At 38.8% G+C, this 24,662-nt stretch overlaps 1 protein-coding gene across 9 annotated transcripts in view; it reads left to right on the forward strand.

Annotated features, from left to right (window-relative positions):
* The window catches only part of SLC20A2 (solute carrier family 20 member 2), a 101,228-nt gene that overhangs the window by 26,257 nt on the left and 50,309 nt on the right, over nucleotides 1-24,662 (forward strand). The window contains exons 1-2 of one of the 9 annotated variants that reach the window (XM_025442523.3): nucleotides 7,374-7,622; nucleotides 10,588-10,726. The exons of 6 other annotated variants lie outside the window; for them this stretch is intronic. The gene's annotated coding sequence lies outside the window, so the exon portion shown is untranslated. Of the gene's footprint in view, nucleotides 1-7,372; nucleotides 7,623-10,587; nucleotides 10,727-24,662 lie in introns of those variants that run through there. 2 more of the 9 variants (XM_025442614.3, XM_025442041.3) reach the window with 2 other exon arrangements.

The raw sequence follows: 24,662 nt of genomic DNA on the forward strand, positions 1-24,662 counted from the left end.
TGATTTCCCAAGTCTCTTGGTAAATTGGTACCAAGTGTTGTGTCCTACCACACACTTGAGCATTTTCCCTTCAAACAAACCTTACAAATGCTCAGATACCCATGAAAACATATTTGAAATTATTAATAATAAAACAGTGGCCTGGGACTGTTACTATGAGGATCCTTTCATTCTTATCCTGCAAGTTCCCTGTTCATCCGAAATAAAATAGAGAGGGAACTTCAAAATCCAGAACCTCAACATATAAGTGATTTAACCTGGAATTCCCCTTCATTGTTACTTTATATACCTAAAAATATATATATATAAATTATATATAAACATATTTTACATATATAAATCTGTGCTGTGTACTATTCTGAGTGCTGTATGTGCATTAACTCATTTTCTCAACAATCCTTGGAAGTGGATTCTTGTCCTCATCTCACAGGTGGGTGGAGAGAATTCTGTTAGGTAACTTACCAATGGTCGCAAAGCTAGTAAACTTTGATTTGGATGATCTTAGCAATACAGCTCTGTGAAGTGGGTTCCTTACAAAGTCTTAAATCTCAAGTCAGAAAGTGGAGTAGCTCTTACTCTAAAACGATTCTTACATGCTTTTGAAGTCAGCTTGGTTGCCATGAAGCAGTGTGAAATGGAATAACAAAAATTAATATTTTTTGCTAATGTTCCAATAGCTTTTGGAGGTCAGTAGCTTGTTGCCTGATTCTTAATAGTTTTCTTATAATTGGACTAAATAAATGGAGAAGTGGGTGTTTATGATCAAGTTCAGCACAGCGCATTAATTCACATGGTGGTCACCAACACTAGAGTGGCAACAAAGTGTGATTTCTGATGGGTGAAATTTGCCTGCAAATTATCTGTGAGAAAGAGGTTTCTAAACAAATAAGTAGTATGAGATTGCAGAACATTTTTACTTATTTTGACATAGACTATTCTCAAGTACTTTTAGCAGTAATTTTTTTAGTATGTTTAACTATCTTTAGTACTTTCACCTTAAAAATGAACTCAGTTTAACATTTTGTTAATAGATTCAAGGAATAAGACTGTGTAAAGTATTTTCAATGTGGATATATGCCTACCTTGAAGCCAAATTAGAGTAGTATTAGTAAGATTTTGTTAACCTACCTTTTGAAATACCTGTAGCTTTAAATCTAATGTTGTTTTTCCTAAGATCTCAAATTACAGTACATTTGTTTGCTGTTTTAGGTTAGCCTGAATACTACAAATTTTACAAATTTTAGAAGTTCAGATTGTACTTAATAAGCTTATGCTTATTTTTTCCATTTAAGGTGTATAAAGTAAGATTTGTTCAAATTTGGCAGCTGGGCTGTTTCTGTGTAGCACTTTCAAGCAGAGCATCTTCTATCAGCAAGCGCGGAAGTGCTGCCCCAAGAGAAAGGAGGAAACTCCTAGTTTCGAAGTAGAGGAGGGAGGGTCTCTGTTCTTTTAACTGAATGGAGGTTAATATTGGGGCACATGAAAACATGTCTGACCCTGTGCTCTGGAGTGATTCTTCATGTCCATACAAAGGGAAAACAAAAGTATATTTAGTGCCTACTACATACCAGGTTACTCTTGTTAATGGAACAGCTATATCTTATATTCATGCACATTTGTCTATCTTCCTTGCTGTGTATGCATAAATACGTGAACTTATTCAATAAAATATGAAGCTCCAGTGTTTTTATGTGCTTTACAAACATAAACTTGTTTAATCTTCATAATAACCATATGAAGTGTGTATTACTATCCCCATTTTAAATATGGTGAAACTAAGGCACTGTTGCCCAAGGTCAATGACTACTGATGATAAAGCCAGAATTTGCACCCAGACGTATAGAGATGAATTCTGAATCCAGTCTATTCCCCAGATACACATCGTAGCTTCCATTTTTCTTTATTTATTTAGGTCATTGTTTCTGTGTAGTGTTCTTTCAACTCCTTTTGCTCTTAAAAGCTCACCAGCGTGCAAAGGCTCAATTCAGATGTCACTTCCTCCAAGATGCCTTTTTCGATTAACCCAACTGGAAGCCTCTAATTAGATTCCTAATGGAATGAAATTTTACCCGAGACACTTACTGATTACTCTCTTCTGTGGTAGAAAAACTTATATTTATTGTCATGTCTTATACCAGATGATAAGACTCTTGAAGGCAGAATTGTCACTCACACTATTTTCTGGCTAGCAGAAATTTTCTGGCTAGCCAGAAAATAGTATGGGCATCCTGACATTCATATAAATGTTGCAGATGCTTGGAAGTTTCGTGATGGCAGGAACCAGCTGTTCAACAAATGTTTGTTAAATGAATGACCATTAAGAATGTATGCAGAGGGTAAAATTACCCTGTGTTATTCTAAGATACTTTAAAAAATCAACTATGTTAAAAATAAGTATTCAAATAACAGCAGTAATAATACTGCTTTTAAGTTCACAGTCCTGATGTAAATTATGTTACAAAATCATGCTGAATAGGGCTGTCTGGTTGGCTTAGTCTGTTCAGCATCTGACTCTTGATTTCGGCTTAGGTTATGATTTCAGGGTCTTGAGATTGAGCCCTGCTTCAGGCTCTGTGCTTGGTGGGGAGTCTACCTGAGGATTCCCTCCCTCTGCACCCCCACCTCGGCTTGTGCTTGCATGCTCTGTTTCTCAAATAAATAAATCTTAAAAAAAATAAAACCATGCTGAGTTAACCACATACCAAGGTTTTAAAAAGAACTGTCTTTAAGAGTTTGCTACTATGTATGTCCTTTTTTGTTTGTTTGTTTAGCTTACAAAAAAATAAATACTGAAGAGAAAATTTTTTTTCTTTTGAAGTTAGATTTTTCTGTTCATGTGTGGGTAAATTGGTACTCTAATCCATTTCTGAAGTATTAAGACAGATTGAATAGCTATGAACTATGCCAATATAATCACTCATAAACTTAGGATGAAAGAATCATCTCTTTAGCATGTATGTGTAGTTGTAGCGTTGAAGCCCACATCTATTTGTTTCAAATTATAGGATGGAATAAATAGAGAACTTCGCATTTTAGCAGTTTTATAATCAGACCATATCACTGTTTGTTTTTAGTTCGATTAACATAATAGTTGCTATGACAAAGTAAATATAGTAATCAGAATTAGGAATTTTAAGAATAACACATCAATTAGTCTTAAAAGGTTTAATTTGGAGATATACAGATGGAAGTTTACAGACTTTTTGAAGATATGTATATTAGTAAGATTTTGCTGTGTAACTAATCACCTAATACTAGTGACTTAGCAAAATGAGCATATTTATGTCTTACAATTCCATAGGTCACCTAGGTGGTTCTTTTGGTTTGGGCTGGCCTGGCTGGTCTCTGCAATCAGCTGGCAGCTTGGCTGGGGCCACATGGTCTAGCATGGCCTCCCTCACATATAGGTGGTTTTCATGCTGGCTGGTGTGGAGGCCTTGGCAGCAGATGGTGCATCGTTGTTCCATATGGTCTTCTTATCCTCAGTAGGCTAGCCAGGGCCTCTTCATGTAGTGTTCCAGGGGTTCCACGGTACAGCAAGAGAGGGCAAGCCCCAGTGGGTCAGCACTTTTCAAGTTTGCTCTTGTCCTGCTGGCCAAACCAGAGTCAGTGTGGAAAGGGACTACCCAAGGGTAGATACAGGGAAGCAAGAACAAATAGGGGGTCATTACTATAACAGGTTGCCAAGATGCAGAATTCATATGTACTTAGTATCCTTAAGCTCTGATGTGACTTTAGGCCAGCAGCATGAGGTGATCGGATAGAGAGCACACAAGCAGGCTGTCAAAGCTGCAGTTTTCAGAGAGAAAATTTATAGACTGTAGGTTCCCCTGAAATACTTAATAATCATTTGAGGCCCCTTTCAGCTTTTTATTCTTTGAAACTTTGAGCTATAAAAGTGGGGAGCGTCATCCTCCCTCAGTAAATATCTCAAACTGAGGTTCAGCAAGGGCCACACTGCTGGTAGAAGCAGTACGATTGTGATGGCTACAGTCCCATAGAGCTCCCGGGTGCTGGTGCGTGTGGCACCTCGCAGAGCTCTAAAACTGGCCCTTGAGGTAGGCCTTGTTTGTCACAGGTGAGGAAGCAGACCTGCAGAGGTCAGCTGCCTGAAGTCATACGACTGGTACATGGGAAGCTACATTTTGAACCTGGGTCTTTCTCACTCTGCAGCTACTTCTAAAGAATAATTGGATTATTAGTGGGTTGATCATGGGTTTTTCTTTTCCAGCCTGAAGGCTTTGAGTATTTTATGTCATTCCTGAAAAACTGGGAACTCTGGAGAAACAGGAGGGGTTCTTTTTCCCCCCTTTCTACTCTTTCTCTACTCTGCAACCTTCATTTGTTGGACCAAATACCCAGTTTAATTTGAAGATGATAAAAAGCTTAGAATGGAAATTTTACTGCTGGCTCCAAATGTAATTTTTAAATATTTCATGTCACCATGACTCTTCTAAGTTTCCAAAGTAAAATTCAGAATCCTGAGATATTCTAGAACATATATTTAAAATTTCATTAGAAAATAACCTTCATTTAAAAAACCAGCTGCCCCTCTCTCCTACCCTACCCCCATGTGTGCTCTCAGAACACCGTGCATACAACCATGTCTTCATACTTACCAGAATGTTGTTTGCGTAGGTGAGTCTGTTTTCCTCACCAGAATATGAGCTTCTTAAATGTAGAGCCCTGTCTGTCCTCTCTGTATCAGCAGCACCTAATCCTGAATGGGAGCATTCCAATATCTGCTGTGTGAATTTATAACTGAATTCCATGCCTGGGGAGGAATTATTTTCTTCTCCCTCCTTCAGGTTTGTTTGTCCTCCTTTGCTCCTGTCTTTCTTCTTTCTAGATTTTTCCTTCTCTTTCAAGCTGCCTCTGGTCTTCAGCTTTTCTCAGCTTCCTGTTTCTCCCACTAGCTCATTAGTCATTATTATATTCATTTCATGTTGAAATGATAGTATGTTGGGTATATTGAGTTCAATAAAACATTATTAAAATTAATTCCCCCTGTTATTTTTACTTTTTTAACCTTACTATGAGAAAGTTTAAAACCATAAATCTGGCTACTCTAGAGGGTTGATATAGCCAGGTGAATTCATTACAGCAAGTTCATAAAAACAGTTGTTTTGGGTTTTGTTTCAAGTGGATGGCTCTGTTGCACTAAAGATCCCATAGGTCACTGTCTTCCACTCACATAGTGCTGTTTCTGCTTCCTCCTCTACCACCAAAAATTCATGAGAACATATGGAGAGAATTTACCTTGCTTTTTACGATGCACACAGACTTTTCTCTACTGTCTTAAGTATGCCTGGAACAAAAGTACACTTGACTCTTAAATTATTTTCACTAATGAAAAGGAAGCAGCAGAGTGACTAATGTAAATTGGAGGATACACTATTTTCTTTGGAATGTTCTGGTTCTTCCATTTTAGAACAGGTGTGGCCACAGTTGAAAGACACAGTGGAGTCATGCTCAGCGTATTTGATACATGAGGAACTGGAAAACTGCTCAGCGTTTGGTGCCTTCCATATAATTGATATAGGATTCATCGTATTGTTCCTCTGTGGTGCAAACTCCAGTGCCTAAGTAAAGTTGGTATATTTGCTTTTTTCTTTCTGGTTTAAGGAAGAAATAATGGTCTAGCTTAGCAACTCTTCCTTGGATCTGTGACATAATTGGATAATTGTGTCAAAAATAGCCTTACAACATCCTCTTTGGGCATTAAGAATTCCAGAATTGCTGTGGGTCACTAAGAATTCATTATTTTGATCAGAGGTTAGTCATCTTTGATTAGTGGCAACTTCTTTCCTTTTGGCATGGAGTGGGCAATTACCAACCTCCTCCAGGGACTTTGGGTTGGGGTGGTGGTGAGTGCACCATCAGCTACCATCTTGTGAGGCTGAAGCAAGTGCTGCTTACAGTTGGGCAGTGGGGGTGGAATCCTGGTTTAGCAGCTTAGCAGTTTTTGTAAACAACCGGTGGAGGAGGTGGGGGGATTGTGCTGGTAGGTTACCAGCTCATGCCTGTGGGAATCAACCTGTTTACCTTTGGGTATTTGTGCCATTGTGGATAGTGCTTCATAAGATCCATATTGTAGGATGCCTGCCTATTATAGAGAGTCAAGGAGCCAGCCTCTAGAGCACAGCCTTGGGATTTGGGAGTTGAGTAGAAAAAAAAAAAATCTCTTGAATTCTAAACTGACACATTTTAAAATCAGGGAAACAAACAGCTCTGAAAAGATCTATACAATAATAGGTAAATGGTCGATATGGAAGATGTGTCCTAGAGAGGTTAGGAGGGGGATGCGATAATCCAGCATTGATTTGGAGTAAAACTTTGGACAAGTTATTGAATTTCCCTGTTTTACCCATCTCTTTAAAAAAAGGCAGGGAGGGGGATAATATCTCCCAGAGGTGTTTGGAGATTTGATTGATGTGTATAATATGTTTTGATATCTTTTAGAAAATGACCAGTCAGACCAGAGTATGTCATCAGAACTCATATGTCTAAAACAAACTAATCTGAACCATCTTGAGTAGATGTTAAGCAGATAAAAGTTGTACGTATTAAGGAAGTGTTATCAAAGGAAAAGTTATCAAAGGAAAAGTTATCAAAGTGGCTTTGATAAAAGTTGTACGTATTAAGGAAGTGTGTATATATTGGAAAGAAAGTTCTGTGTTCCTTCGAATTTTCTTGTGAATATCAGGTGTGTGCTTGGGGTCTTTAGCTGTTAACTTGAGTTTCAACATGCTTTGTAGATGGCCAGCCACCTAGAGAGGACAACTTACCAGTTCCAGCCACCCAGGCAGTTAAATGCACTTCAAAGTGCCTCTCGCCAAGGACGATGCCTTTTGCAAATATTTGAGATGTTTGTTCTCATTTGTAATTTATTAATGAACCTGTACCCTCATGGCAACTCCTTGGGAGGTGGAAAAGACAAAGCCAGAAAGCAAGTAAATGATGTTAGTTCGTTATATATCAAGAAAAAAGCTTTCATTGAAGGGAACTTGTTGGCAGACTTATTTGTATGTATATTTGATGCCTATTTAATTTAACATCGTACCACATCTAATCACACGATTGTAAAGAATCAGACAGAATGTCCTTTTACTTTGCCTTTTCTTGTGAGGAGTATACAGCACTGCCACCTTGTTGTCCAAGTTCTGTCTGATTTGAATGTGCTTAAATATCAAGAGAATGCCTGTTGTGAAAAAGAGCTTACTCTTCTCTTTGTCAGTACTTGCAAAAACAACTTAAAAGAAGTTAGTATTATTGGGCTGAATTCAGTAATTAGCATAATCATGATGCTATGTATTGTTCAGCAGAGCACGCCCCTTGGCCGAATTTCCCATTAAGAGGACACCAATGTTGTCCTAGTGAATAAATCCCGGCACACATGATGCAAATCAGCGAGTTCCTGCCTGCTGTGCCGGTGCGGTTAATTTTAGCCAGCGTTTGTTCTATGAGTTGTAAAACTGTTTACCCAAGTAGAAGTTAGTAAGCTGAAATGTGACTTCTCGGCCTAATGTGATAGGATATCTATTTTAGACTTCAGATTGTGTTTATGGTCCGGAGAGCGGTCTCCAGAAGAATTGCGGCTCAGATTTCCTTTGAAAGTGCTTGTAAGTAGTGGGTGGATTTTTAAGATTTCTCTTTGTTCTTTTCTCCTTAAATCTTCCTATAGTAATTTTTTAATCTCTTGGGGAAACTGGAAACTTTGAGGTGGGAGCTTCAGAGGATTCTAAGAATGGTGGCATAGGTTTTTCTTTACGTGTATCCTACTGCAAGGAACCTGTCTTACTTGGTTTTTCCAAGAGAGAGTGCTTGATTCTTACTGTTTTATCTTTGCAAAAGCAGTCTGTAGATTATCCCTTATTTTTATCTATTAGAATATTTGATTAATGGAATGGTTGTCTCATTGAGCTTTATTTCTTTTTTTATTTTTATTTTACTTATTTTTTTGAGCTTTATTTCTACGGTACCCTAACTCTTAGGGGAAAAAAAGTTGAAAGATTCCTGTTATACTTACTGTGTGACCTACAAGTTTATATAGAGAAATAATGGGAGTGTCATATAACTTTGTAAAATGTATAGATGGACAGTTTTAATTTTTTAGAGGATTATATATTTAAAAATAGACCCATATACCCCTAAAGAGAAGCACTTAAAAAATTAATTTAGGAAGAAGGTTCTCCAAAGTAATTGAAAGCATCCTCTGGAAGATAGTTACCAAAAAAAACCAAAGGTCATGAAATTTTTAAAATCTTAACTGCTCTTAATTTAACAGGTCATTGTCAACTTAAATGTAGACTGAAGAAAACTAAAGATTAATTAAACTTGAAGCAACCTTCTTAGTTTGAGATGTGTTTTAATTCTGAGTACACTGACTTCATGCCAAACAACATGCTTATAACAGAACTAGACAGGACATTTTTTAAATCAGTTAACACATAAATCACATGCCCTGTAGGAATATTGGTTTTACTGAAACAATTCTAATAAGTTGGGTGGTAGCTGCTCCCCAGGCATCCACGTCCAGATCAACTCTGTGAGCAGAGGGAGGCATTCCCTCAAATACCACTTTCCCATTTTGCAGGCTTTATTCAAAGACTTCTTTGTTATTATGTATAGTCTGATTTTTAAATCCAAATGACCTAAGGTGTCAACAATGAAAGGAAATGTTTCAGTGGTACATTTAGTAGGAAAAGAATGTAAGAAGGGAAAACAGAACTGAGTACTTGAGCTATTTTTAGAAAGAAACTCCTATTAAAACAAGTTTTTTTGTTGAGCAGAAGAGAAATTTGCAGTCCAGATTCATTGTAATTATAACAGAAAAGTCTATAATAATCGTCCTTAGCAGTAAAAGGGACTTTGTTCCAGTACTGGCTTCATAATACATACTTTCCTCCAAAGAAAGAAAAGAACCCGGGTCTTATTCTTACTTTTGATTGTCAGTGAGGCGCCATCAGCATCTCAGTGGAGTGTTTGTAAAGGTACACCCTTGCTAGTACTAGATGGTTTGCAAGCAGTTCTTCATTCCCTCCCTTGGAGTTTAGTCCTGTGGAAAAGAAGGGCTGTTCAAAACATAACCATTTTTAAATTTTGACAGAAAGAAGTTTCCATAGGTATTTACTAGAGGAAGCGTGTGTTCTAGGAGGAGTTGCTAAAATGCCATAAACAATTTCTGAGTGTTGGTTTTCGTGATTTATGTGCTGTGAGAGTGTGATATAGGTGAATGGAAGAGATCATTCTAATGATGTAAGCGCCAGTGTGGGAATTTCTTGTGTTTGCTGGGGCATTGATTCCCTTTACTCCTTATCTTGTGTGTCTGGTAAAGTGATACTGGTTATGGTTCCCTCATTAGTAGAGTCCCTGTGACTAGTTAGGACGTTGGTGTGACACATCACAGTGAGCTCAGCTCAGGGTCAAGAGGAGGTGTCCAGGTGCTGAGCAGCAGGGGCAGCTGTGGGGCTGCAGGAAGGGCCAAGCAGCCCATGGCCCCACACGTGTGCTGGGTACACCTGCAGTTGACTTTGTGTTTCTGTTCTTCAGTCCTGTTTAAGCTGTTTTCCCTGGGCCTGCCCTTGCCTCCTAGCCCTTTGCCTCTTAAAATAGAGACCCAGAGGCTCTGACAGATCCAGAGGGTCCTGATTGCAGCTGATTTATTTTACGGTTTCTCTGTTCTTAGAGAATTAGCCTTCTGCTCTGAAGCTTTAAGAGATTTTCAGGGAAGCAAAGAATCTTCTTTTTTGGGGGATCCCTTTCATTCACATGAAGTTTTTTTTTTTTTAAGATTTTATTTATTTATTCATGACAGACACGGTGTGTGTGTGGGGGGGGGCGGGGTGTTGGGCAGAGACACAGGCAGAGGGAGAAGCAGGCTCCATGCAGGGAACCCGATATGGGATTCGATCCCCGGTCTCCAGGATCACACCCCGGGCTGAAGGCGGCGCTAAACCACTGAGCCACCGGGGCTGCCCCACATGAAGTTTTTAATATGTAGCTGGACTGACTGGTTATATGGGAACTTACATTATCTGACAGGTTGCCTTTTGGTTTGGAGCTGAACACAAGTGCACCGTGAGTACATCCCTAGAATGTTCTCTTTCAAAAGGAAATTTTGTAGGCTTAGGCTTTGTTATATTGAATTTCAACTCTTTTATCTAAAGCGAAAGGGACAGTGTGCAGAGGGATGCCTTGAGTTCTGCCTGCCTTGGACACAAGTAGATGGTAATAGGATTGGACCCTCTGCTGGAATTGTGATTTCTCCTGGAAATACTGGCACTCCTGTTATTGTTTAGCCTGTGTTAAGCATCCCCAGAGCACGTACAATGCACAAAGACAGCATAGTTCCTACTCATGAGGGACTCAACATGCTGATATTAGGCAGTGCACAGAAACTGGGCTCCCGACATAACACACTAAGTAAACTGGCAGAAAACAGTATGATAGGGAAGAAAAGGAAAACAAAATGGAGTGTGGGGAGGATGGAGGGTAGTTCGTGGGGTAGCTTTCAGATTGCCTGGGCTTCTGCCAAACAGTATAGACTGCAGAGCTCCCAGGATGCTCCTTCCCTTTCTTTTCCAGCAGCCATGGAAGTGGTGGAGATGGATGAGAGTGACCCCAGCAAGCACCTCCCCAACACCAGTTCCCTCTTAGAAGTCCCCACAAAAGGGAGGAGATTCACTAGTTTCCCTGTTCCTGGAATGCTTTCTATATGGAGGAGGTAAACTTAGTGTCTTATAAAGTCCAATAAATATAAGAAGCATCTTTCCCAATGTCATATATTTGGCTAGAAATCTGAATTTGTATTCCATGTTTTTCTTCTGAACTTATATGCACTCAAACTAGTTCCTGAGCCCTGTGCTGGGTTAGGATGTTGAGTCACCTGTTGAATTAGAGGAGTGCTTTGAGCTTCTCCACAGAAAGACATTACGAAGGTCACCTAGGCATTATTGCAGCTCATAAAGGAGTCAGAAGGACATGAATCAGAAGGGAGCTAATAAGACAAGCTTCGGGTATTGAAGATTAATAAATAGGAATATACTGTGTGAATCTGTGAGTCATTTTTCCCTTTATACACAGCCTCAGCCAGTCTCTGATTAAGGTTCTGGGTCTTATTCATGGCTCTACAACCAAGAGTCTTGGAGAAGACTCCACAAAGAACCTCACAAAAAGATTAAAGGGTTGAAAAATGATATCTATAATAAGATGTTAGGAAACTTCTATTATTTAGCCTGGAGGGAAAAAATGACCAGGAGACTCTTGAGTTGTTAGGCAAGTAAGTATATGCCTCAGAACCAAGGAATGATGACCAACTGGTGTCTATTTCCATTGAACATACAAAGTTCAATCCAGCAAAGGTTAGGTCAGCACCGTGGTACTCACAGTGCAGTGGTGGCATCCTCAGCAGCAGCACCACCTGGAAACTTGTGAGAAATGCACCTTCTTAGGCCTTGCCCCAGATCTGTCCATTTGGCAGTGGGGCCCAGCAGCCTGTGTTGACAAGCCCTGCAAGTGATTCTGATGCACACTAATGTTGGAGGATGAGATAGAATGCAGGGTTTTATAAAACGGAGAGGTTGAATACTGGAAAATGTAAACCTTTTTCTGGAAGTTATCTAAAAATGGGTTTATATTTGTTTATGATGTTTTTAGTATTCTCTGTGAAGTCTAGAGATAAATGACCTCTCAAAGTCCCCTCGAGCCCTGACTTTGCTCTGGATTTCCTCTGTCACTTAGAGAAGATTAATAATTAACCAGGAAAATTTTGCAATTACTTTTCTGAACTCAGTAGTTAAGACTGCCCATTTCAAATGAGAATCAAATGAGAAAATGTGATGGTAATGTTGTGTTTTCAGATAATATCACAGTGTTATTCAGTAGACTCCCTCCTTCCAGTGTGACTTTTTTACAGCCACCCAAAGGGAAATTTAGGCAGAGGTCAAAACAAAGGGCCTTAGCTGGTGATCATTTTGTGTCACAGCCTGCTGGCTAGATTGGTCACTTCATGAAGCCCATGTCAGAATATAGGTGACTGTACCCCAGTTTTCCAACTCTGGGACTTCTACAGGAGGAGAACTTTATTGGTGAGCTGCTGTATCACCTGCAGGAATGCCATTCCTCATCCCTGCCACAGGGAATTACATCTGTCAGCCTAGATGTAGGGGCGAGGTGAGAGGACCTAAAGACAATGCAAGCACAGGATAATGGTACCAGCTTGGAGGGGCTCTGCTAGAGGTGAAGGATGGTAACCTATTTGATCTTGATGTTTTTATAGCTCTTGCAGTCAATAGTACACATGCTGGGCACTTAATGCAATTAAATGATTACTTAGTTGAAATGTTCAAGGCCACAGGTGTTTTGCCCTCTCCTGTGTAATAAATTATCTAGAGTTAGGAAGGTAGCAGTCCTTACCCTTCCCAATCAAAATAGTTACTCCTCCTACCAGTCCCTCTACTCAACCCTGCCCCCACTGCTTTGTGCTTTTGCCTGGAATTGTCCTGGGTTGAAAACACAAACTACTGAGAATGTGTCTATTTGTTATAACTTGTATAACATTTCATACAGTAAAAGCTTTCTGTGGTCATAGCAAAGGGTACTCTGCAGACGTGTTTGGCCAGTGCTGCTTAAAAAGCGGCACACGAGTAGCACACTGCTGTCTCCAAAGAAGACACACTCTGTCTTGGCCAGGGTATGGTGCCTCTAATATTTTAGCACTTAAAAATGGGATAGGTAGAATGCTTGACTTTTATAGCTATAGTTAATTACACATTTGCAGAGTATTAAAAGTTCCTTGAAGTGAGGAAAGACAAGTGAGAGCAGTCTGGCTCAAACTCCAGTTTGCCTTGTAATGGGAGACAGAGGGGTAAAGGTGGCAAGTGTCTATACCAGTGTTGCACAATCTTCACACTGGGTTGTATTTGGAAAAACTGATCTCCCAGGCATTAAGCCGCATTCACTGTTACCTTTATATCTCTATTTACAGAGTGTATGAAGTCCGGTGAATCCTGGTTGGGCACTGATAAGATAATTGTATCTCACCAATCCATAGGGTAGACAGAGCTGATTTTTAACACCCTGAATTAGTCTGAATATAAAATGCTCTCTTTAAAACCAACAAACTCTCAATAACTATAAATCCAATAGAAAATTCAAATGTTTGGCCAGTTTGGTTCTTACTGATAGCAGGCAACAGGCTATTTTCATTTCTACACAAAAAGAAATGACTCATCATCCCCTTTGGTATTTCACCTTGGTAAAAATAATTTTGTTTTTAGAATCAAGCTTTTACCTAGTCCATATATGTTTCATTAAAAATGAGATTGGGGGGCAGCCTGGGTGGCTCAGCAATTTAGGCTCCCTGCATGGAGCCTGCTTCTCCCTCTGCCTGTGTCTCTGCCTCTCTCTCTCTCTCTCTCTCTCTCTCTCTTTCTCTCTCTCTCTCTGTGTCTCATGAATAAATAAATAAAATATTTTTTAAAAATGAGATTGGGTAAGTGGCTTGGGCTAAGCCTTTTTTCATTATAGTTATTCAGTCCAAAAAAATTAAACTTGAAGAGAAAGAAGGGGGGAAAGCTCCTTTGCTTATTATTATTAGACTACTGAAGAATTACTGACCTAATGATTCAATAAAACATCCCCAGAAACAACCTAATAAGGTACTAGTTAAATAATTGATGGTGCTGCCACATAATGCAACATTATGCGGCCATTTAAAATGATGCTCCATCTGTAGCCTTACAGATTACAGGTTACAAAATATATATTACAACCACTTTCTCAATGGAAGACATTTTTTTAATGGTTTAATGGCTTCATTTTCTTTTTCAAAAGGAAGGTACTTAAATGTACATGAAAAAAGAATGCTGTGCACCAAATATAAGCAGTGGTTATCTCAAGGAGGTGAGCTGATGTATGATGTTTTACCCTCTTTTTTGGCTATCTGTATGTTAGATTTTTTTCAGTGAGCTGTATTATGTAGTAATGAAAAACTTTCTTTTCAAAACATGCTATTATAATTCATTTTGATTTTGACTTTTATATTTTATTTAATTTGGCAGTGGCCTCACAGTGGCTTACATAAGTATCATGTACTCCAATAGGTAAAACTAGTACACCAAAATTGACACAAAACAATTATTATTTTTCAGTGATGAGCTAGCAGCATTTTTCCTTGTTTTCCTTTCTTGTGTGTTTATCAGATTTTTTAATATGAATTTGTATTATTCTTATAATGAGAAAATTTGACTTATTTTTAAGACAGACTTGAGACCTTGGCTCTTGGGAAGAGGCCCATACAAATGGATGCGTGGCTGTTATTGACAAAGGGTAATTTTGTGAATTCTGCAGCGTAAAAGGTATTCAGCAAGAATCTGCTTTCACTACTTACAGCTGTGGATGTTCAAGGAACTCTAATATCCCAAATTGAATAAGCTCTCAGGTTCAATATTATATAAAGAAAGGGAGCTGGGGAATCCAGCATTTGTTAAGTCATTAAAATAATACTTTGTATTAGGATTATCCATTTAAACTTTGTAAGGGACCATCATTCTTGAGCTTAGATATAAAGTAGTGAATGGTGGAACCATATGTTACAGACCTCAGATGATATTTTTGAGTGACAGTGATGAGGGATGATGGAAAGAACAAGTCACCTAGCTAGTATTTCCAAAGCACTTCTCTTTGTAGTATCAGAGTGTATCTCACCAGTGTTTATTAAAAGTGATAGCACTTAAGAGAGTACTGGCTCCCTCAATTATTTCTGCCAAATGCTGCTAGGATGTTCTTGTGGCCTTACTCAGAAGGTTATTTGGGGTAACTATTTGGTACTGGTGGCAGTTGATTTAAGAAAATCATGAGCAAAAACAACAGGCCTCCCTTTCAATCCATTTTGTGTGGTAACCTGTGAGAGTAAGTACTTTTTCGCAGTTAAAGGGACTCTCTTTGAAGTGTCTTCCTATGTTTGGGCCTAAATGAGTAGAAATCTGTCACCAGGTTTACTAGGCTTAGATTGAAACTGAATGGAATCCACCATCAACAGGACTGATACCTTAAACTTAATTTAGAGCCAGGATGCCTTGAGAAGCCAAAAGAAATCTAGTAGCATATATGAACTCCCATGTTTTGGCATAGCCTTTTTGTTTCAGGACCTTTGTTACTCATAGAAGGGTATTTCCTGGAATACTTGGAACTAAGAAAGCTGGTTTTTCAAGTTTCCTTCTTACCAGTTTTGATCCTTATAAGGAATGGTCTTCATTTCATCTTCTCCTTTGTTTCTTTATCATCTTCTCTCTCTCTCTCCTGTACTTACAAGATAAGGAATAATCGTGTAATTCCTCTCTGCACTGTTGCCTCTTTGGGGAAGTAAAGACACATCCTACATGGGTTTATCTTCATTTCTTCTGGTTGGAAGAGGGGAGAAAGAGATGTTGATGAACTGTTTAACCCCAATAGTTAGATATGCAATGGATAGAGTACAATCGATCGCCGTATCAGTGTGTCCACACCGGCAGATGAGTACCAGCCCTCCCCACACAGCATCAGCACAACTGTGTGAAATGCCACATGCCCTATCAAGGTAGAATAAAATGGTTGGTTACGGTTTGATTGATCAAATGCTTTGCAGGTTGAGTGGCTCAAAGGAAAAATGAGAACATCTTTTTAAAAGCAATAGAACAGATAAAAATATTTCTAGACTATATTCTGAGATTCTGAGACTATAAACTTAAGTTAGAAACGGCAGAAAATGGGGATCCCTGGGTGGCTCAGTGGTTTAGCGCCTGGCCAAAGGCAGGGCATGATCCAAGGTCCCGGGATCGAGTCCTGCATCGGGCTCCCTGCATGGAGCCTGCTTCTCCCCCTGCCTGTGTCTCTGCCTCTGTCTCTTTCTCTCTCTGTGTCTCTCGTGAATAAATAAAATCTTTAAAAAAAAAAAAAAAGAAAGTAATGGCAGAAAAACTCTGTAGTTGCTGTCAAGAGAAAGGGTGGCTTTTGGAAGAGCAAGAGGAGACTAGATCTTAGCTTAAAGATTTGGCCTGAGTTTTTATTTTCTTTTTATTTTTTCATTTGTTCATTTATTTCTTGGTTTTGTTGGGTTTTGCCTTTACCTTACAGATTAAAAGCAAAAGTAGGAGGATAGGAATGTGTTCAGCATACTGAGGTAGTTGGGAGTTACAGATGAGCTTATCTATTATTATAAAGGTTTTAAAAAGAGACTTGAGTCTTGAGACTCAAACTGCTTGAGACTTGACTTGAAATTAAAGTGGTGGCTGGAGCAAGAAGAAAGAACTGCTGGGATGTCCCTACTGTGCAGAGTTCAGTGCCCTTTGGGACCTGGAGGGTAGAGCATCCAGCCCAGCGCATCTTTCTGTCAAACCTGGTTTTTGCCATCTCTCTTTTTGTTTACATTTTTTGGTTTTTCCTTGATCTTTAAATCATGGTGTCTTCAGCCTCTGTCAGACTTGTCAGTAACAATTAAATAATCTAGAATTTTTATTTGAAGAAGAAATGACCTAAAGCTTAATCCAGAAGAAACTTCTTCTGATCAGGTATAAAAACTTGACATTGCTATACGAATTATTAAGTATTACAATGATAAGTTTTTTAAGTTTTAATTTTTATTTTTATTCTGTTCTAAGAGGAAATAACCCTCAATTGGCAATAATATAATGAGAAAGATTTTGTTTTCTATGTCCTCATTAAACATTAAGTAGTGAACTTCTAAGAACTCAAATGATCCAATTGGATCCAACTATGGAAGAACAATATAGGTGAAGAAGTATCTTTTTCTAAAGGCAACTCATGGCCACCTCCAACAATAATTATATATCTTAAAATTCACTTTTTCTAGTGACACTGTGGTTCCATGAGTTTTTACACATAGGGTTTTGTGACCACCAGCACAGACACGATAAATAATAATTAAAACTTCCCAGAGGTTACCCTCGTGCTGATACCTTGCATTCAGACCTTCCCTCCATCCTTTACTCCCCAGACTATGAAAAGTAGTCTCTAAGTTCTGTATGCAGCCATGGTGAAGGGTGAAAATCTAATTAATTAAGGGGGCTTATGCACTACTTTGACCACTTAAGTGGCTTATGGGTGATTCTTAGGAAGCCAGACTAAAATGTAAAAATAGGGTGGGGGGGATGTGAGGAGAGACACCAACAGCTGTGCACTATGTGGAAAATTTACTTCACAGAATTAGATCAAATAAACAAATACCAACAACAAAACCTCTGGGGGCTAGGAATATCAGTAACCAGAGTTGCTGTGTTATGTAAAATGTCCAGTTTTCAACAAAAAATTATGGGACAAGTAAAAAAGTTGGAAATTGTGACACATACACAGGAGAAATAAACAATAGAGACTGCTTTTGAGGGGGCCTATAGATTGAACAAAGCAGACAAAGACTTTATTTTTTTATTTTTTAAAAAGATTTTATTTATTCATGAAAGAGATAGACAGAGACCTGGGCAGAGGGAGAAGCAGGCTCCCTGCGGGGAGCCTGATGTGGGTCTTGATTCCGGGACCCTGGGACCACAACCTGAGCCAAAGGCAGATGCTCAACCACTGAGTCACTCAGGCACCCCCAGACAAAGACTTTAAAGCAGCTATTATAAATATGTTCAAAGATGAAAAGAAACCATTCCTAGGGCAACCCCGGTGGCGCAGCAGTTTGGCACCGCCTGCAGCCTGGGGTGTGATCCTGGAAACCCCGGGTTGAGTCCCACGTCGGGCTCCCTGCGTGGAGCCTGCTTCTCCCTCTGCCTGTGTCTCTGCCTCTCTCTCTCTGTGTCTATGAATAAATAAATAAAATCTTAAAAAAAAAAGAAAAGAAAGGAAAGAAACCATTCCTAAAGAATTAAAGGAAGGTGTAGTGGCAGTGAATCATCAAATAGAGACTATTTTTAAAGAGATGGAAAAGATAAAAAATAAAACAAAACACCCAAATGCAGATGTGGAACCAAAAGCACAAACAACAGAAGTAAAAATAGATAAATTGGAGTACATCAACATTAAAAGCTCTGCACAACAAAAGACACAATCAATAGAATGAAAAGACAACCTTTGGAAAGGGAGAATATGTTTATAAATCATTTATCTAGTAAGAGGTTAGTATCCAGAATATATAAAGAACTCCTACCACTCAACAGCCAAGAGCAACTCAATTTAAAAATGGATAGAGAACTTGAATAGACATTTATCCAAGGAAGACATACAAATGGCCAATAAGCCCATGGAAGGCTGTTCTATCACTAATCATTATGGAAATGCAAGTCAAAACCACTGTGAGATATCACCTGACACCCATTAGAATGGCTACTGTTAAAAAACAAAACAAAACAGAAAATAACAAGTGTTGGTGAAGATGCGGAGAAATTGGAACCTTTGTCCATTGTTGGTAGGAATATAAAATGGTGTGCATGCTGTGCAGGACAGTACAGTAGTTTCTCAAAAAATTAAAAACAAAATTACCACATGACCCAGCAATTCCACTTCTGCATATACACCCAAAAAAGAACTGAAAGCAGCAGAGACATGGACAGATATTTGGACACCCATTAAATTTAAATTAATCTATTTTTAGAGAGGGAGAGAAAGGGGGAAGGGGCGGAGGGAAAGGAAGAGAGAGAATCTTAAGCAGACTCCTCTCCCAGCATGGAGCCTGACGAGGGTCTTGGTCTCAAACCCTGAGATCATGATCTGAGTCTAAATGAAGAGTTGGATACTTAACTGACTGAGCAGCCAAGGTGCCCCTGTACACCCATTTTAATAGCCTTATTCACAGTAGCCAAAAAGCAGAAGCAACCCAAGTGTGTATCAATGGATGAGTAAACAAAATGTGTTATATCTGTACAATGGAATATTATTCAGCCTGGAAAAGGCAGGAAATTCTGACACATGCTACAATGTGGATGAACTTTGAAGACATTTATGCCAAGTATAATAAGGCAGTCACAAAAACACCCTCATCTCACTCATATGGATGTACTTAAAGCAGTCAAACTCATAGGGACGGAGGGTAGAATGGTTGCCAGGGATTGGGGTGAAAAGGAATGGGAAATTACTTTTTAATGAGTACAGAGTTTCAGTTCTGTAAGGTGAAGTGTATTGCAGATGGATAGTGGTGATGTTTGCATAACAACACAAATGTACATAATGCCACTGTACACTTAAAAGTAGTTAAATGGTAATTTTATGTTTATTTTACCATAGTTAAAAAAATTGAACATGGAAATTCTGGAATTGAAAACTATAACAAAATAAAAAACTCATTAGAGGGATCAACAGTAGATTTGGATTATCAGAAGAAAGAATCCGGGATCCCTGGGTGGTGCAGTGGTTTAGCGCCTGCCTTTGGCCCAGGGCGTGATCCTGGAGACCCGGGATCAGATCCCACGTCGGGCTCCCGGTGCATGGAGCCTGCTTCTCCCTCTGCCTGTGTCTCTGCCTCTCTCTCTGTGTGTGTGACTATCATAAATAAATAAAAAATTAAAAAAAATTTTTTTTAAAAAAAAGAAGAAAGAATCCATAAACTTGAAGAGAGAGCAGAGCCATGGAGATAATGCAGTCTGAAGAACAGAAAGAATGACAAAGACATGTAGTCAAAATTTTGAAAGACAAAAAAAAAAAAAAAAAAAAAAGATGTGGAAAGAGGCAAGAGAGAACTGACTCAATTATAGAGGAACTACAGTAAAATTAACACCTGACTTCTCATGAGGAACAGTGGGGGCCAGACTGCAGTGAGAGGCAATGTTCAAGTGCGGAGAGCATCTTCTGCCTTACAAAACAGTCTTTTTAAATGAAGGCAAAATAAAAACATTGTCAAGTAAATGAAAACAATCCATTGCTAGCAGATTTGCTTTACAAGAAATACTAAAAGAGGTTCACTAGGCTGAAAGCAAACAACACTAGACAGTAATTGAAATACACACACATACACACACATGAGCTCCAGTAGAGGTAGTTCAGTAGGTAATGACAAGACTGTATAATTACATATTTCTTCTTTCTTCTCATAACTGATTTCAAACATTACTAAAGAGCAGCTTCTATCTAGTTACTTTCTAGTGATTATAATAAAGCTCATTATGTTCACATCAAGGCATCCCCCCTACTTCCTAGTTTTCTAAAGGAAAAACAGCCAAAGGGAGCCAGCCAGTGGCTTGCCCAAGAAAGTTCATCTCAATCATTCATAAGGAATTAAGTACCAGGAGGAGCACTCTCAGAATCGGGAAATAATATTCAAAGAAATCTTAAAAACATGCCTCTCTGATATTTTTAAACTGCTATTTTCATCATTCTTTGAAGGTGATATCAAGTAAATGTTTATGGTTTCTTAATTTAGTAAACAGATTTCAATTTCAGTTGTCTCAGCAATAGGAAAAAGTGCTAAATTTTCACCTGACTTCCTGACCAGATGAACAGTTTTTTGGACTTATTGCCACGTTTAGACTGTTCATATCACTAATTTGGGTGGAATTGAATCATGTTTGCAGACTTCTGATGAAGCACTTCAGAGACTTGAACCAACTTTCCTCCACTGCATAGAGGAAAGGTCTCACTGAATCAATTTAGTAATTTGTTCCTTCTTGCTTTTTTCTACTGCCTAAGAACTATTATTACTTAAGAACCTTTGGAATGAGAATAAGAACTATGGAGCTGTAAGTTGAGCATGGAAAATAGTTAAGATAATGATCTCCACCTATCGACTCTTCTATTTATATTAAAGTCCTATTAATAGAAAGGATATGTAGTAATATCAGGAATCTGTGTTTTTATAAGTATCGTTCATATTTCTATTGAGCTTCTACTGGAATCAGAACAAAACCAGCAAATAAATATGTAAGAACCAAGGTATCTATTTACATACATAGTTCCATTTTAAACTGTGGCTGAAGAGAAAGCATTTCCCTAATATAGCTCTTGGAGCTTAGCCAAACAGTCCAGCGCTTCAAGGATGCAGAATCAGAACAAGTGCTTCTGGGTTTACCATGTGATGGAAGTGATGTTAAGTGATTTGCTCGTGAAAACGAATCTATTTTTGGTTATGACTGAGAAAAAAAATTATGTAGAATATTGGAGGGGATATCTGTAGTGTACACAGAAAGGGAAAAATGTTTAGAAGCTATTTCTGTCGTAGAGGGGAATAAATGTATAAAGCCCATCTCTTCTTGTCCCATGCCTTCAAGCAGTGTTGTACCTACAACACTCTAGCAAGGTGGTCATAATCATGAAAAAAAATCTCTATGCAGGCTAATTCCACATTTTTTAAAAAGATTTTATTTATTTATTTATTTATTTATTTATTTTTATTTGAGACAAAGAGAGAGAGAGGCAGAGACACAGGCAGAAGGAGAAGCAGGCTCCATGCAGGGAGCCTGATGTGGGATCCCAGGTCTCCAGGATCACACCCCGGGCTGAAGGTGGTGCTAAACCGCTGAGCCACCTGGGGATTACCCCTAATTCCACATTTCTAATGGGAGTGCATTGCAGTGTGCAGTAAGCCGTTCAGCTATAAATTTTTTCTTCCCTTCCAAGTGCAGTCTTAGTACAATGAAAGGCTATTTGCTACATCTCCAAAGTTGATGAAGAGTGGCCAACATGTATTTCCTTATAGTAATTTTTTCATGATATCATCAAAATATAAAATTGAAATAGAAGTGACAGGGGTACTTGTCTGGCTTAGTTGAAAGAGCAGTGACTCTTGATCTGGGGTTGTAGGACAGCCCCACATTGGGTATAGAGATTACTTCAAAATAAAACCTTCAGGAGCACCTGGGTGGCTCAAGTGGTTAAGTGCCTGACTCTTGATTTCAGCTCAGGTCATGATCTCAGGATTGTGAGATCAAGGCCCACATTGAGTTCTGCGCTTAGTGCAGAGCCTGCTTGTCCCTCCCCCCAAATAAAATCTTTTTTAAAATACATAAAATCTTTTTAAAATAAGTAAATAAAATAAAAAGATAGAAACAAATTAAAGTTTCTGAAAATAATTGCTCATACAGTCATTTAGATTCCATTTGAACATCTCCAAGGAAATGGCATTTCCATATCCTGATGCAGTCTTTCAGTTTTTTTTTTTTTAAGATTGTATTTATTTATTCATGAGAGACACAAAGAGAGAGAGGCAGAGACATACGCAGAGGGAGAAGGAGGCTCCCTGCAGGGAGCCCGATGTAGGACTTGATCCCAGGACCCCTGGATCACACCTTGAGCCGAAGGTAGATGTTCAACTGCTGAGCCACCCAGGCATCCCAGTCTTTCAGTTTTTAAAAACTGTTTTTTTTGTTTTTTTTTTTTTTAGAAAAAAAAAACAAGCTATTTTTCACTTAGGTTCTGTAGGGCCTTCTCCATCTTCTCTTCTTCAGGCCAAATTGTCATGATTCCTTTAACTTTATCTCCTTTTCATTATTGTTGCTGTTTCTTTCTTTATCCTTTTTTTTTGTTTTGTTTTTGTTTTTGTTTTTTGTTTTTTTTTTTTTCTTTATCCTTTTAAAAACATATTTACTTAATAGATTCATACAATGCCTTCCCAAAAGCAAAAGGCTACTGGAAGACCTCTAAATAACACACATGCTTTATGAGCCAAAAAAGAAACTTAAATGTCAGAATGACAAAAATGCAGAAGAGAGAGTGAATACAACAGGAATGAGGCCTGGAAAAGAAATAGGGTCCAGAGGGGCTGAGCCCAGGGTCTGCAGTGGAAACTTTACATAGAGGGCTAAAATGAGTTTGTGCAATGTTCCAAAATTCATGAAGATCGTTGACTGCATTGTTCTAGAAAGGATCAGGAATTTCCACCTCCTCTCCCCACAGCACAATCCTGTGGTTCACAGTTGTAGACTACACTGCTCCGTCTTAGTCCTGTGGTCTCTGGTTGATACAGAATAATTGAGCTGGACAGGACTGGAAGATATCTGATTCTGAACATTTCCAAGGACCGCAGCTCTGTGGCCTTTGAAACCCACTCTCTTTTTCACCCTTTCCTTTTTCCCTGTTCCCTGTTTCCTGTTTCCCTGTTGTCCCTGCCTCCCCATCCCCAACATAGGCCAGGACCCCAGAGAATCTCAGCTCCCCAAATAGGAGCTGTTATCATTAAGATGGCCTGGTGAATGCCAACCAGGAACACCACTCACATTGCTTCATTTGAGCATCTTCCGTACAGTAAGTTGATAACACTTGTAGGGAATAATCATCTCACCTCTACTTTCAGTTATGGCTGTCACATCTTCAAAATGATCAAAATTGGACCGGATGACTTCTTGGGTCTTTTCAAACCCTGATGTTGTCTGATTCTCTAATTCTGTGAACCAAAATAGGAATAAGAGACCAATCATAGGTTGTTTCTTGTAAGCATTAACCTCAAATACTGTTTCAGTAAAAAGGCTTGCAGGGTGCTTGGTACCATCAGGACATTTTCTTGCTCTCTGGGTAACGTCTGGTTCTGATGGCCAGTCCTTAAGAAAAGCTTACAAAAGACAAAGAATTCTAAAGCAGGAACAGATGTGACTGAGGATGCACTTTAGAAACCTGTACATGGGAATATGATAGAAGGCTCCAAACCATGCAGCAACTTGTTCACCCAGTGCTCAGACACCAGACAAAGGGATGTTCTTGAAAGTGAAAAATAAAGATAAGATAAAAAGTATAGCAGATATATTTATATCTTAAATTGTGGGTCATAAGTAAGTTTGAAGGAAGAATTGTCTGAGAGGCCTGGGCTGAAAACAGACTCATGATAAATTCATTTTATCAGCAAAAGCGAAGATATTTTGGTGGTACATTCCTAACTTCTCAAAAAAGTGTACTTTCCTTGGTAGTGTTTGGAAAGGTTTTTCCGATGCTAAAAGTAGTAATTGCTTATGGTGGGAAGTTTTGGCTAATAGAAAAAAAAATGTCAAGAGCACCTAGAGACAGCCACTTTTAACTTTGGGTGTATTTCTTTAAAGTCTCATTGCTGGTGCATTCTCAAACATAGTTGAGAACATATGGCACACACCATTTGCATGCTGATTTTTCCCTTTGCAGGTTATGTTCCAGTGCCATGAATAACTCAAATAACATCATTTTAAAATTTTATTTTATTTTATTTTATTTTATTTTTTATTTGAGAGAGCATGAGCATGTGTGTGCATGAGCAGAGGGAAAGGCAGAGGGAGAAGCAGGCTGCTCACTGAGCAGGGAGCCCAACACGGGGCTCTGTCCCAGGCCCCTGGGTTCATGACCTGAGCTGAAGGCAGATGCTTAGCTGACTGAGCCACCCAGGCGCCCTTCAAGTTATATCATTTTAGCGACTATATAATAATTCTCTTTAGATGTCACAAAATTTCCTTGGCCTTTCCTCCTGTCAGGGACAGTTAAACGGTTTCCCTTTTTTCATGATCATAATAAATGACATCTTTGTACATCTGTATTTGTTCACATTTCAAATTATTTCCTTATTTTCTTGAACTTGTGAGGTTAATGTCATAAAGACACCCATATCTTCCCTGAGTACTTCTTGTTCAAGACAGAGTACTGGGACTGCCATGCATCTGACCCAGCCTGGCACATTAACAAGCACCATTTCCCATAGGAAAAATAAATGCTCCTACTTAGAACTGTTTAAATCATTTCCAGCTGTACTTAGGAGAGAAAACATTTCAGAACTGATTTTA

This window comes from Canis lupus, chromosome 16, assembly GCF_003254725.2.
Source record: "Canis lupus dingo isolate Sandy chromosome 16, ASM325472v2, whole genome shotgun sequence".
NCBI classification, from domain to species: domain Eukaryota; kingdom Metazoa; phylum Chordata; class Mammalia; order Carnivora; family Canidae; genus Canis; species Canis lupus.